Raw genomic sequence first — 14,770 nt, 5'->3', positions numbered from 1 at the left:
AACTGGAGGAAGGGCAGGACACCCTGGTAATTTTAAAAAAGCAGCTCTAAAAATCCACTTTTCAATTTATTTATTTTTCGAAAGAGGTATAGTTCTGGGGGTTTTTGGGGGGGTTGTTACAGGGGAAAAGGTTCCCCACAAATATGTAGGGCCTTTGTTAATCAACCTGCTTAATTTAGGGAATTAACAGGGAACAGATGATGTAATGGGCGCTGGCTTAAATGGCTTGAGAAGGTGTTAGATAAATTCATGCAGGAGAGGTTTAGCAATGGCAAAATGGACCCTCAAGGTGAAGAGGTGGTTTATCTCTGAGGACCAGTTGCTAAGGAGGGGGCAACTATGGGGTAAAGGATGCTGGAGCAGAAGGACCTATGTTCTGTTCTAGCAAGTTTATTCTTATGCTCTTAATTAATGCAAATGTTTTTCAGTGGGGAAAACTGGATGGTATCCACCGAAAGACATTTTTGGGCTGAGACACAGGATGCATTTAAAGCACATGACTTCTCCCAGAGAATCCTGGGAAGGGTCGTTTGTTAAGACTGCTGCGAACTGTAGTCCTCTGAGAGCAAACTACACTTCCCAGGATTCTTTGCTGCCCTGTGCTCCTGTGGGAGCAGGGCACAAATCACATGAATACATAAACCATAGCTGTCAACTTTTCCCTTTTCTCACGAGGAATCCTATTCGGAATAAGGGAATTTCCCTTAAAAAAAGGGAAAAGTTGACAGCTATGACATAAACTCATGTGCTACGTGCATTGAATGTGCTTTAAAGGTTCCCCAGGCCTTTTCAAATGTCCTACCCATTTTAAAAAGCTTATTTTCCTCTGTGTTTCTCCCCATCATTCCTCCAACCCTATCCCACAATAGGCGGTATTCGAGTAGACCTATTGAAATTAATTGACCTAACAGAAAATGTGGGTGGGTGGAAAATATTACTACATTATTATAGGCTTCACTGCAAGTGACATGTTCTTTTTTACAACAATGAATATTGGCGGGGGTAGGATTTTTGTTGAGGGCATCATGGTCATTACTTTCAATGGGTTTACTTTGAGTAAAGCTTAGTTGAATGCCATATTATGTGCTACCCTTCCCCAGCAGCCAAGCCCATAGATGATTTGTTTTTCTAAAAGACTGGCTCCCAGCGGAAGCCCCGTCCTAGGTTTCCCTCTTCCATGGTACATAGTGTATGGCGCTATTATCTGATAAAGCAATTATTATTGGATAAATTATTATTTTATAAAGCAATTGTCAGCAAAGCGTCATTGCCACAAACGGTGTCCTCACCGCAGGCTTTGTCTGCAGAAGCTCTTAGGTCACATTTACGCAACACATTTAAGCCAGTTTCGAAGCAAGTTAACTGTCACCATTTCCTCCAATGAACAAACCAAGGAAACTGACGTTTTGGGAAATTTATAGTTGCGTTCGAAAGGTGTACACCTGACCTTTATATATAGATCTTACAATTCCCAGGGCTCCTTTTTAAAAAGTTTATATTTACACTTTCTCCCCCACCCCTTTCTGCTGTTCCTGAAATTTATTTTTTAATATCCTCTGCATAACCAAATTCATGTAATTTGCTCATTTGATTATCTACTTTAAATATACTCTATACTCTTATGCGGGAGGCAGTAGAAGACAGGAGTGCCTGGCGTGCTCTGGTCCATGGGGTCACGAAGAGTCAGACACGACTAAACGACTAAACAACAACACTCTTATGAAACTGCGGGTTATTACAATAATCGTGCCAATGTTTTTATCTGTTTGCAATTTACCTGTAAATATTTGATAAGCCATTTCCATTCTTTTTTTTAAAAAATGTTTGTTATCTGGCTTTGGAATTCTGACAGTTACAGCCATTTGACAGTCTGAGATGCAGCAGAAGAGCATTTGCCTTGTGCGCAGAAGATCACCGCTTCAGTTCCCAGGTTGAATTGAGACACTCTGGAAACCTGTTTGGAGAGCTGCTGGTAGTTAGTGCAGCCAATATTGAGCTGAATAGACCAATAGTCGGACTCAGCATGAGGTAGCTTCCTGTGTTCCTCTGGCCCTGTAAACCAAGGCCAGGAAGACGAAAGGGGAAGCCTGAAGTGCCCTTTTCCTCAGCCTCCACACCCACTTACGGTATTTGCGTTCTGCTGCCTTTGTTGTGGTTTAGATGTGCATAATTCGTGTGGATTGCGGCATTTGATGGTCAAAGGAGCTTAACACAGTGGAAATTTTTCTCTCCCCGTTTTATCCTCTGTGGAGTGGGCAATACCTGGTTTTAAAAATTGTGATATATCACCAGCTAAACATGCAATATACCGACAGATCACAATGTCTGAAATAAGGGTGGGGCTATGTAGAGACACTGGTTGCCTCCAAGGTTTTCCCCACTTTGTGATTTTTGCATAGCACACAAACATGATTCGCAACACACTGCCAGGTCAAAAAGTTATGAAACCTATATCACGTACAGTGGTACCTTGGGTTAAGTACTTAATTCGTTCCAGAGGTCCGTTCTTAACCTGAAACTGTTCTTAACCTGAAGCACCACTTTAGCTAGTGGGGCTGTTAATGCTCCCGCCGCGCCGCCAGAGCACGATTTCTGTTCTCATCCTGAAGCAAAGTTCTTAACCTGAAGCACTATTTCTGGGTTAGCAGAGTCTGTAACCTGAAGCGTATGTAACCTGAGGTACCACTGTACAGTCATACCTTGGGTTACAGACGCTTCAGGTTGCGTTTTTTTGGGTTACGGACCACCAAAACCCAGAAATAGTGGAATGGGTTACTTCCGGGTTTCGGCGGTTGCGCATGCGCAGAAGCTCTAAACCGCACTTTGGACATGTGCAGAAACGCCAAATTGCAACCCGTGCGTGCGCAGACACGCCACTGTGGTTTACGAACGCTGTGGGTTGCGAACATGCATCCCACACGGATCACGTTTGCAACCCAAGCGTCCACTGTAATGGACTTCGGACAGGTTTTGGATGATAGCTCACTTGGTTAGAGCATAACCAGTGCTTTTTTCTGGGGGGTACGTGGGGGTACGCATACCCCTAAACATTTTGTGAATCTAAGTTTGGCCTCATAGAGGGGCAGTATTTCAATATGAGTAGGAAAATGAGAGTACCCCTAAAAATATTTTCTTTTCGAAAAAAGCACTGAGCACAACATAATGCAACGGCAAAAACCGCAGGAGGATAATGTGTGTTGGCGAGTGCCTCCGATGGCGCATAAATGAGCAAGATGTTGAAAACACGGGGGGAAGAATTGGTCTCCATGGAGGCCGTTGATTAGTTTCGGTTAACCTGACAACTGCTATACTCTCTCAGATGGAACAAAGCACTTATAATAAAAGCAGAATTAGCAATATAGAATGCACAAAAGGTTGGCTTGTTGTTGCAGAAGAGGGGGATTAAAATATGGTCATAGACAAGAAAGTCCCTCAAATCTGTGTTTGCCAAGAACAACCTCTTCCTTTCGCCTGGCTTTCTGCCCAGTGGGCACCTGTGCTCTGCTTATCTCGCTTGACCTTGTCATCTGACCCACCTGAAATCCCTTGTTAATCTAGTGTAGCTCTTTTATAGCTTGAACGCCTTTGTTCTTGTTGAAATTCACCTTATCAAAAGATCTTGGCTGTTAGCATCGCGTTTCCCTTGCTATTGAATTCATTTTTTTAATTACTTTTCTCCCTTGCCAACCAGTTGAGACCAATCTGGTGATTATGGTGTTTTGAGTTTGGTCATCACAAACAGACAGCCTATTGCAAAATACGGGACCAGTTGATCTCAGGAATCAGCTCTTCTCAGAGGGAGCTTCTCAAAACTTCGCTCCGCTTCAGAGAGACACCCTTATTGTTGCCCCCAACCCCGTGACAGAAGTCTGGCCCCAGTTTAATTTAAAATGAAAAATTGTGGTACTAGATATAAGCTTTGAATACATATTTATTTGCATAGTTTTAAATACTGGGTCCTCTGTGTTAAGTTGTTGGTGAACATATCAGACGACACAGTGATTCTTCAAACAGCTCTTGTTTATTCACAGGCCAGGACAGAACTGAACTGAAGGGTTAGTTAGCCTACTTATATAGAGCTCCAGAACAATGTTACTGTAACAACTTTCTAAAACTATCCAATCACTGAATGTCACTTTCGATCCCTTATTTGCATAACTATCTACAGTATCCCCCTGCTGGCCCAGGGTAAGAACTTTAGTACATAACACTCTGGGCTCAGGCACAGGGAGATGCCCCTTTTTACTTGTATACCACTGAATAAGACTTTATGTTGAAATGCATTTGGATATTCAGAACACATCTGGTTGCTGCATTCAATATTTTCAGATACAGTATTGACATGTGTGAATCTCTTTTACTTTTAATTCTAATTATCTTTAAATATTTTATCTTTTTTTACTATTTTGATTGGTAATTTTAATATTTCTTGTAAACTTCTTAGAGGTTTTATTTCAGTCAAGTGGTATATATATATATATATATATATATGCTTTCGTAGATTTTCACGGGTACAGGAATGCAGGTTTTGGTGTCCTCGGGTGTCTTCCCGTGTAAAAGTTGGGGTGTCTAGGCGACGTTTCGACGAGGTCTCACTCGTCATCTTCAGGCTGGTGCTTTCGGCTTCTTGTTACTGGAACAGAGCAGGATCTCAGTGTTTGAGTTCCTATAAATACTGTTGAGGGGGTGTGGTGTATAGCCTCCAATGTTCTGGGCAGAGAGGAAGTTCCCAGGCTAGTGTGCCTTTTCTTCTTTTGTTCCTTAATCACCAATCAACCACACCAGACCCAAACCCAGACCCTCTCCACAGATAAATTACAGACACCATCCAGTAGCCAAACCATGGTGGCACCTCCGGATGCTGCACCCCCCTGCAATCCCTACACAGATCTGGCTGACACAGGCCACAAAACCACAGCTCGCCCCTATACACGAAGCCAAGCCAGAGCACAACTAAGTGCAGTACAGCCATCTTCTCAGAAAAACTCTTCACAAAGTTCAAGAGGTCAAGACACAAAGACTTTAGCAACTAATCCACACCTAATGACCCACCTAAGTGGTACTCAGGATATCACTCAAGAAATCACTCAAGATATCCCTCAAGTAATTAAGGAACAAAAGAAGAAAAGGCACACTAGCCTGGGAACTTCCTCTCTGCCCAGAACATTGGAGGCTATACACCACACCCCCTCAACAGTATTTATAGGAACTCAAACACTGAGATCCTGCTCTGTTCCAGTAACAAGAAGCCGAAAGCACCAGCCTGAAGATGACGAGTGAGACCTCGTCGAAACGTCGCCTAGACACCCCAACTTTTACACGGGAAGACACCCGAGGACACCAAAACCTGCATATATATATATATATATATATATATATATATATATATATATAGCAGTTAAATTTAAAACAGTGTTTATGGAAGACAATTTTACTTCGCTACGAGTGATCATCAAAGAAAAAGAAATAAAATAAAATAAATAGTTTTGTGCAATTCTGTACAATTATTGCATTTTAGTAATGTGCCATAGTTATTCTTTTCAGAACGTATCTGGGTGGGGCAGGCATTATCTTCAGAATACAATTGTTTTGTGCCACTACATCCATTCCTTGTATTTTGTTCATGTGAAGCTACATTTTATTGTTTGTTAATGTATGCATATTTCACTTGTTATTAGGCTATAGGATTGTCCTTGTAAAGGGTCTCTCTGTGTGTGTGTCCTGTACAGAAATAAAATTTGCATTTATTGATCATCTTGACTTCATTTTTTGCATTTATCAAGTGGTCAGGGAATATATTATCTAGGTTGGTATTGTTTGCATAGTATATACCAGCATAGCACAGAGTGTTTCTCTGCCCTAGCAGACAAAAACAATCTTGTACATGCCTGCCTGAGAGTTAGGTCATGTTGAACTCAGCGGGACTTGTTTCTGAGTAGACGGCCACTGCAAATCCTCAACAGGTTTGACAGTTATGTTTAGATTAGAAGTTGTGAAACAGCGGAACTAACTTTATAAATGGAATGAACCATTCCAAATTTGACAAATGTTAGGCAACGTTTCTGTAAACCAGGAACCTCTGGATTGCCAGATGTTTATCATCTATCATCTATCTTTCTATCTATCTATCTATCATCTATCTATCTATCTATCTATCTATCTATCTATCTTGTTGGACTCCAACTCCCATCATCCCTGACAACTGGCAATGCTGGCTGAAGCTGATGGGAGTTGGAGTTCAGCACCATCTGGAGGACCACAAGCCCCCTACTCCTGCCATAAATACTGCATCAACAATTCACCTGTTCCCTTATATGTCAGGAGCCTCCAGGTCAACATTTTAAAGGAGCATCCCCCCTGTACAGTAAAGCCCGACCTGGAAGGATTGTAAAGGTTTCCAGGTCAGACTTGTACTTTTACCGGTGGATAGCAACAACAGCAGGGGAGCAGTAACCTTTTTCAGCCATGGGCTAGTCCACCATCCCTCAGCCAGTGTGATGGGCCAGACTATATTTTGAAAAAATATTTGAACCAATTCCTATGTGCCACAAAGAACCCAGAGATGCATTTTAAACAAAAACACACATTCTACTCATGTAAAAACCCACAAATAACCCAGAGATGCATTCTAAATAACAGGACACATTCTACTCATGTAAAAACACACTGATTCCCGGACTGTCCGTGGGCCGGATTGAGAAGGCAATTGGGCGCATTCGGCCCCCGGGCCTTAGTTTGCCTACCCCTGAACAACAGTATCTTCTCTGTTTGGCCTAGCATCTTGTGGGCAGCCTGTAGACCTTCTGAGGTTGTTGTACTCCAACTCCCATCAGCCCCAGCTGGCTTGGCCAATAGTCAAAGATGATGGTAGCTGTAGTCCAGCAACACCTGAAGAACCACAGGTTTCCCCATCCCTGTGGCTCTAGGCTTGTAATTTATGGCTTCCAGTGGCTGACTCTCATTTCAACCCTGATGAGATACCAGAAGGGGCAAGAGCACCAGAAAGAAGACAGCTGCCGACAGGGCAAACCTTTTCTAGCAAAGCTAGAATAGTTCAACAGCCATATTATGCCTGCCAGAAATCAATTCTGGCTCCTGGTCTGTGCTCCACTATGCCCCACTTAATCCCACACCTTTTCCACAGAATCTAGGAAGTCCCAGCCAACCTCATTCAAGGCCATGAAGTGAAATAACAAGCGCAGCAGTTTGGAAAGTCCCAAGTTGCAGAGTTTGGGCAGGGAAGAGGGAGGGATGAGGGGGATCCCCTGCTTTCTTGAATTCCCAGAAAGGGAGAAATTGCTCAGAACGGTAGGAGAGGATTAAAGACATAGGATCAAAACCGAAACATGGGCATTGCATAAAAAAAACAAGGGAGAGGAGTGGGCGGCCTTTGATTAGGACTTATCAGAGAATCGGTACAATGCCACAGTGTTTTACTTCCACGAAAACGAATCGAAGTGATTCCAAAGAGATTTTGGGGGAAATGAACAAGGGCACTACTTAATATGGGAAAGGTCGGACCGTTTGGGTTGTTGTTTGTTGCTGTCCGTTCCTGAACCTGCAGCAAGCAGGGTTATTTTAATATTGTAAATAAATTAATGGTATAAAACAGGGTATGGCAACCTCAGGTTGAGAATGCGGCCCTCTAAGGATATCTGGCCCCTGGCACTCTACCCAGAACACCCAATGTGCGACCATGAGGGTAGGAGGCCGCCTGGCCCAAGTCCCCCATCCCCCCCATTATAAAGCAACTCCATCCTTTCCTCCAATATTCAGGTGAATGTGCATTAAAAGACCTGTACAGCTGCATACCTTTAAAAGACAATCAAAGCACATTCTTTTCCCTCAAAGAATTATGGGCACTGTAGTTTACCCTCTCACAGTTTACATTCCTCAGCAACATCCTTAACAAAATACGGTGCCCAGAATTATTCTGAGGAGGAAAATGTACTTTGACGTTATGTTCGCAGCCTAACCACTTTTGTAACAGCCATAGAGAAGGATGTTATGTTCTTTCCCTTTCAGTCCTCCATCTTCAGTAGCTGCATTATTTTACAATTTGTGCCATTTTCTGTTCTCTGGAAATTGCGGGTAATGGCACTGAAGTATACTTTGTCTAGGGCTTTCTTTTCAGGGAAACCAAATGAGAATACTTTGAAGCAATTTTTAACAGTAGAGGAATTCAATATGCTGTGGTAGTTAAGAGAGTTCTTAGACTAGGGAAATCCAGGTTCAAATCCCCAGCTGACCACAGTGGCAGACCCTGCAAGTGTCCCTATTTTCCAGGGACAGTCCCGGATTTAAGAAGCTGTCTCAGTTTCCAATTTTCCGATCCTGGAATATCCTGTTTTTCCTTAGGACTTCCCTATTTCCACTGGAGAAATGTTAAGAGTAATGTAATGGGTGATGTTGGACCAGCCTAAAATACCTAACAGGGTTGCTGTTAGCATTAAACAGAGGCAGAGGGAGAACTATGAATGTTGCCTTGGCTACTTTGGAAAAAATACAGGATATAAATGTGGTGAATTAAATGAACACCAACCAAAAAGTCATGAGGAGTTGATATTTTATTAGAAAGACCTGAGAAAAGAACAAGTGATATTTTGGTTGATCCTAATAAAACAGCTGCAAGAAGATCAAACCTCTCCATTCTGAAGGAAATCAGCCCCGAGTGCTCACTGGAAGGACAGATCCTGAAGCTGAGGCTCCAATACTTTGGCCACCTCATAAGAAGAGAAGATTCCCTGGAAAAGACCCTGATGTTTGGAAAGATGGAGGGCACAAGGAGAAGGGGACGACAGAGGATGAGATGGTTGGATAGTGTTCTTGAAGCTACCAGCATGAGTTTGACTAAACTGCAGGAGGCAGTGGAAGACAGGAGTGCCTGGCATGCTCTGGTCCATGGGGTCACGAAGAGTCGGACATGACTAAACGACTAAACAACAATAAAACAGCCTTTGCACCCTCATAATGATAATGGACTGCAACACCAATCAGCAAGTTCAAAACTTCTGTAGGACCCCAGCTGCAATAACGGCACTGGTAGGCCGCAGGATTTACATTTCCCTCAGAGTGGCCCAATGGAGCGGTCCACAGCTTTGCTCCTGTATGCTCCAATGTTGGCTGGATCGACAGACATGGTGTGCATATATGCATGTGCAAGTTGCTTCTTTTCTTTGTCTGAGACATATTTATAACAGGAGGAGTCCTTCCAGACATTTTAAAGCACAACCCAATACACATTGTACTCAGAAGTTAAGTTCTGGTATGTTCGGTGGGGCTTATTCCTTGTACAGTACAGTATGCACTGTATAGAATCCCGGCCTTAGAAGATGGAAAATAATGGATTGGGTGTTTCACTTTCATGCCCCAAGAAGAGAGTAGAAGACCAGAGATCAAAGTCCAAATGGATGAATGCTTTCTCCTTCCCCCATAATATCTGTGCTTTCTTTCCCCTTACAGCTGGAACAATGAGATTCTGCTTGGCTGTAGATGTTGTTGGTGAGCTCACAGCTGGCCCGCAAAACTGTGGACTTTCCCTAACTAGGCCCTTGTCCTCTGTTTCCCTCTTCCTGGTTAAACAAAGCCCTTTTTCTAACTGACCCCTCCCTCTGCTTCCTCTATCCATCCCTGGACCAGGTCTTCCTCTTCTCATTTTCCTTCACACACCTGTGTGTGCCGCACTCACAGTCCGGCTGCATATACACCATACATTGGAAGCACATTTCCCCTTCCCGCCCCACAGAATCCTGGGAAAAACTTGTCGTTTATCCTTCGCAGAGCTACAGTTCCCAGCTTCCTTAACAAACTATAGTACAGTGGTACCTCAGGTTAAGTACTTAATTCATTCTGGAGGTCCGTACTTAACCTGAAACTGTTCTTAACCTGAAGCACCACTTTAGCTAATGGGGCCTCCTGCTGCTGCCGCACCGCCGGAGCACAATTTCTGTTCTCATCCTGAAACAAAGTTCTTAACCTGAAGCACTATTTCTGGGTTAGCGGAGTCTGTAACCTGAAGCATATGTAACCTGAAGCGTATGTAACCCGAGGTACCACTGTACTTAGGATTCGGATGGGGTGGGGAGGCATATGCGTTAAATGTACAGCGGTACCATGGTTTACGAACTTAATCCATTACGGAAGTCCATTCTTAAACCAGAACTGTTCTTAAACTGAGGCGCACTTTCCCTACTGAGGCTTCCCACCGCCGGTGCCCTTCCACCATTCAGCTTCCGTTCTTAGACCAAAGTAAAGTTCGCAAACCAGGACACTACTTCCGGTTTTGCAGAGTTCATAAACCGAATAGTTCATAAACAGGGCTGTTCTTAACCTGAGGTACCACTGTATTGCCTATGCAGCTTTTCTCTTGGGCAGGAGCTCCTGGTCAGCGTCTTTTTCTCCTCACTGCCCCATTCACTGTCTTGGCCTTAAACTTTGCATAGTTCTACAGCAACCAGAGCTGGCTAAAGACATTTTGCTGCCCGAGGCAGAGGACAAACTGAGGACTCATCCAAACCTCCCATTGCGCTGCGCTTTCCAAGCGCGGGTTGACGCTTTGAAGCTCTGTGGGTGAGCAGATTTTATTTTTTTTGCTTATCCCGGCATTTCCCTCATTTTCCAGTTTGGGGGTAAAACACAAGTTTTCCCAGGAGAAGCATTGGAACAAACAAAAAACAGAAATGCTGAGAGCTTTAAGGCCTGGCCCTGTGCCTAGAAATGCAGTACAAAACGAAGTTTGGATGATCCCCAAGAGCTGGAGTCCAACATTGTTATGTACTGAAGTTCTCACCGTGGGCCAGCAGGGGGATACTGTAGATAGTTATGTAAATAAGGGATCGAAAGTGACGTTCAATGATTGGATAGTTTTAGAAAACTGTACAGTTACATTGTACTGGAGCTCTATATAAGCAGGCTGGCTGAACACTTCAGTTCAGTTCTGTCCTGGCCTGTGAATAAACAAGAGCTGCTTGAAGAATCGCTGTGTCGTCTGATATGTTCAACTACAACTTAACAAACATCATCTGAACGGCCACAGGTTCCCCACTCCTGTTCTGCGGTGCTAGAGTGGGGCTGGGGGGGTGCCCTCCCCAAGGAACTCACTGCCCCACTTGTTCAAACCCCCTTTTTCTGAATTCCTGTCAGATGCAGCACTTACTTCATCAGTTCTGATGTGAGAGGCCAGATCCACTGGGCACGTCCTGCCCCTGAACTGTGCCAGCTGCTCATTATAGGAACCACTGTTTAGAAAGTGGTGTCTGAGTTTTGAGTTTCCTCTTCCCTCCTTGTCCTTTCCCCCTTGTGTGCCATGTTTGTTTTTAGACTGTAAGTCTGTTGGGGCAGGGACTGTCTTGATTGTAGGAGAGCCACGCTGGGACTGGGAGCAGTGGTGTGCGGTCAGTGAACTAGGGGGGCTAGGCTATTTCCCTAAATGTTCCCCTGTTGCCTCCTTCCCCAAAGCTGGGAGCGCTTCTAGGAGGAAGACGCGATGCTCATATGTGCAATATCTGTACCCCCCCATCGTCCTCGCAAGTGGCACCTCTGGCCCAAACTCAGGCATAGGCAAACTCCAGCCCTCCAGATGTTTGGGACTACAATTCCCATCATCCCTGACCACTGGTCCTGTTAGTTAGGGATGATGGGAATTGTAGTCCCAAACATCTGGAGGGCCGGAGTTTGCCCATGCCTGCCCTAACTGTTCCCCTAGGAAAAATTCCACTGCAAACCACTGTCTGGGAGGTTTTTTGGCCGCAGAGAAGGGTGCAATTGCTCCAAATAAGAGAGGAAAATAGCTTCACTCCTATGGCAACAGTGAGAAATCTGTGGGCCTCCAAACGTTATTATAGACTCCAGCTCCTATCATCTTTATTTTCTATGCTGGAACTGATGGGAATTGGAGCCCATCAACATTTTATGCATATATAGTAGTACCTTGGTTCTCAAATGCCTTGGTTCCCAAATGCTGAAAACCCAGAAGCAGTGGCGTAGCATGGGTTGTCAGCACCCGGGGCAAGGCAAGTAATTTGCGCCCCCTAACCCGTGGATTTGCGCCCCCTAACCCCCAAATGTTGCGCCCGGTGCGGCCGGCCCCCCCTGCCCCCCCACGCTACGCCACTGCCCAGAAGTGTTTTGGCTTTTGAATGTTTTTCGGAAGCCAAACGTCCAATAAGGCTGTCTGCTATTTTTATTGGGGCACCTGCACCAATCAGAAGCTGCGCTTTGGTTTTGGAACATTTCAGAAACCAAACACACTTCCAGAATGGATTAAGTTTGGCACTTTTGTTTTTGCTATTTATTTTGCGTCCCCCCCCCAGGCTTTTTCTGTTAATTTTTTTTTTGTGACTGCATGGAACCCAGTTCAGCTACTGATTGATTGATTTATTGATTTATTGACTGCGGAAATGGATAAAAGCCCCCAATCCAAACAATGACTATCATCAGTGCAGGTAAGAAAAAAAAAATTAAATTTTTAATCATCTACAATACTGTCATATTTACTTTATAGTACAGTACATTGATTATTGCTTTCATTTTATGGATCAATGGTCTCATTAGATAGTAAAATTCATGTTAAAAGGGGTTGTTTTTAAAAGTCTGGAATGGATTAATCCGTTATGCATTACTTACTGTGGGAAAGCATGCCTTGGTTTTGAAACGCTTTGGTTTTGGAACGGACTTCCAGAACGGATTAAGTTTGAGAACCAAGGTACCACCGTATCTGCTTCTTTTTAAAAGTCTGGTGATTCTATTGCTATTTTTAAAGAATACAGTGGTACCTCAGGTTAAGAACTTCATTCGTTCTGGAGGTCCGTTCTTAACCTGAAACTGTTCTTAACCTGAGGTACCACTTTAGCCAATGGGGCCTCCCACTGCCACTGCGCGATTTCTGTTCTCATCCTGAAGCAAAGTTCTTAACCCAAGGTACTATTTATGGGTTAGTGGAGTTTGTAACCTGAAGCGTATGTAACCTGAAGCGTCTGTAACCCGAGGTACCACTGTACTGTATATTTTGAAAGCTGTTTACAACTCAAGTGTGAGACATCTGCCCAGGAAGGTCGTACTCCTCATGTTCTTAACCTGGGGGTAGCTACCCAGGGGCAGATTAACCAGGGGTAGCTAACCAAACATTGTACCAGCATGATCAATTACCAGTGGCATTGGAAGCTGTAGTCTAGCAATTTCTGGAGCATCGCAAGTGAGCCACCCCCATTTTAAACCCTGAAGGCAAAGTTTGCAAAATGAAAGGAAATAACTAAACCCACCACTAACAGAGAAAACCATATATTCCCTGTGTGCATCAAATCATCTCCTTTCCCCCAAATAGTAATTCCATATTCTGCAGAAAACTTTCTCAAAAGCTTCTAAATAATTGAGCAACTTTAGGGGGGAAACTGGTATTTTACTTGCATAAATTGCTGAGCCTAGAAGCCTGATCTCATTTTTTCAGAAGAAGAACAGATGCTGCCTGCCTGAAATTTTAGGGGCATTTCTTTTCCACTTACATTGGCAAGAGTTGTAAATTATTAGCACAAAATAATACAGTCGCTAGAGAGTCCGGGGAAATCCCAGCTGATTCCTCCATGAGAACCCAATAGACTTGGTAGAAAACTGTGGAGTTTGAGTGCCTTCTAGTGGTCACTGTTAGAGCCAGGAAGAGGAATTCCCCAAACTCCCAGGCAGTGTTGGGTTTTCCACACCCATTGCCAGCTGGGGAGTTCCAGGATGGGAACAGCAAGGGTGATTTGAGAGTCTGGAGATTTGGAGAACACTTAAACAGTGATCAAGTGATTCTGGTTTGGATTTAGCTTAGCTGTGAATCAGCCCTGGATTCAAGATGGCGACCGGCACTCTACTAATGTGAGCCCGTTGATTTTATCTTTTATCTTTTTATTCTCTCTTACCCCTTTTAAAGACTATTTTAAAGACTATCTTATTTCTTTTAAAGACTCCTTTTAAAGATTATTTTAATGAACATTGAGCCCAGATAAATTTAAGCACCTCACCGCGAAGAGTTTACAGGAAGATTCATGGGCTGTTCTCACCACAAGTTTGGAGGCACAGACGGAGCATAATTTAGTGTTATGCCGATAACCTTTGGCACACTACTCTTCCTTGAATAGGATACTTTCAAGGAAAATACTCCCTCGACTCTTTGAAAAACCTAGGGAAGATAGAAGAGCGAGGTAAAGGGAGAGATGACTCAGCAATTCAACAGCCCTGCTGAAGCGAGGAGGGGGGTTGGAAAACGCTGCAGAGAATCTGAGGATTTAGAGGAAATGGCATGTTTGCCCCTCACCAAGCAAACCAAAATCAGCGAATTCTTTCATGGAAAAACAAAGGATACTTTTAATATTCCAACCTCGAATAGCTTCTCTCCATTAGCAGAGATAATAGATAAGGAAACTACACCGAAGGAACTTTCCGCTAAACAACCCACTGACCCCCTAAACAACACCATCATGAGACCAAAAGGTCCCAAAAAGGTTCCAACTATTCAGGCGGAAGACTGCATCAGAGAACAAGAAAACCATCTCTCTGAATTACTACTTGAACACTCTACCACGCTAGACCTTGTGGCTAAAACCGTGGACTGTATCTTTAAGTACATAAGAGACATCAAAGGCTCTTTAGAGAAGATCATATCCTTTGTATCCCCAAAAGTTAATGTCAGCACCGTAGACGTTTTACCGGAGGATAGGGCCGAACCAACACCCAGAGTACCTGCCCTACTGCGCTCAACTCCGCAGACTGGCTGCAAATTTGAAAATGAACA

The sequence above is a fragment of the Podarcis melisellensis genome, assembly GCF_964234715.1.
Source record: "Podarcis melisellensis genome assembly, chromosome: 13".
Lineage (NCBI taxonomy): Eukaryota > Metazoa > Chordata > Lepidosauria > Squamata > Lacertidae > Podarcis > Podarcis melisellensis.
Note: the sequence above shows the minus strand (reverse complement) of the source record.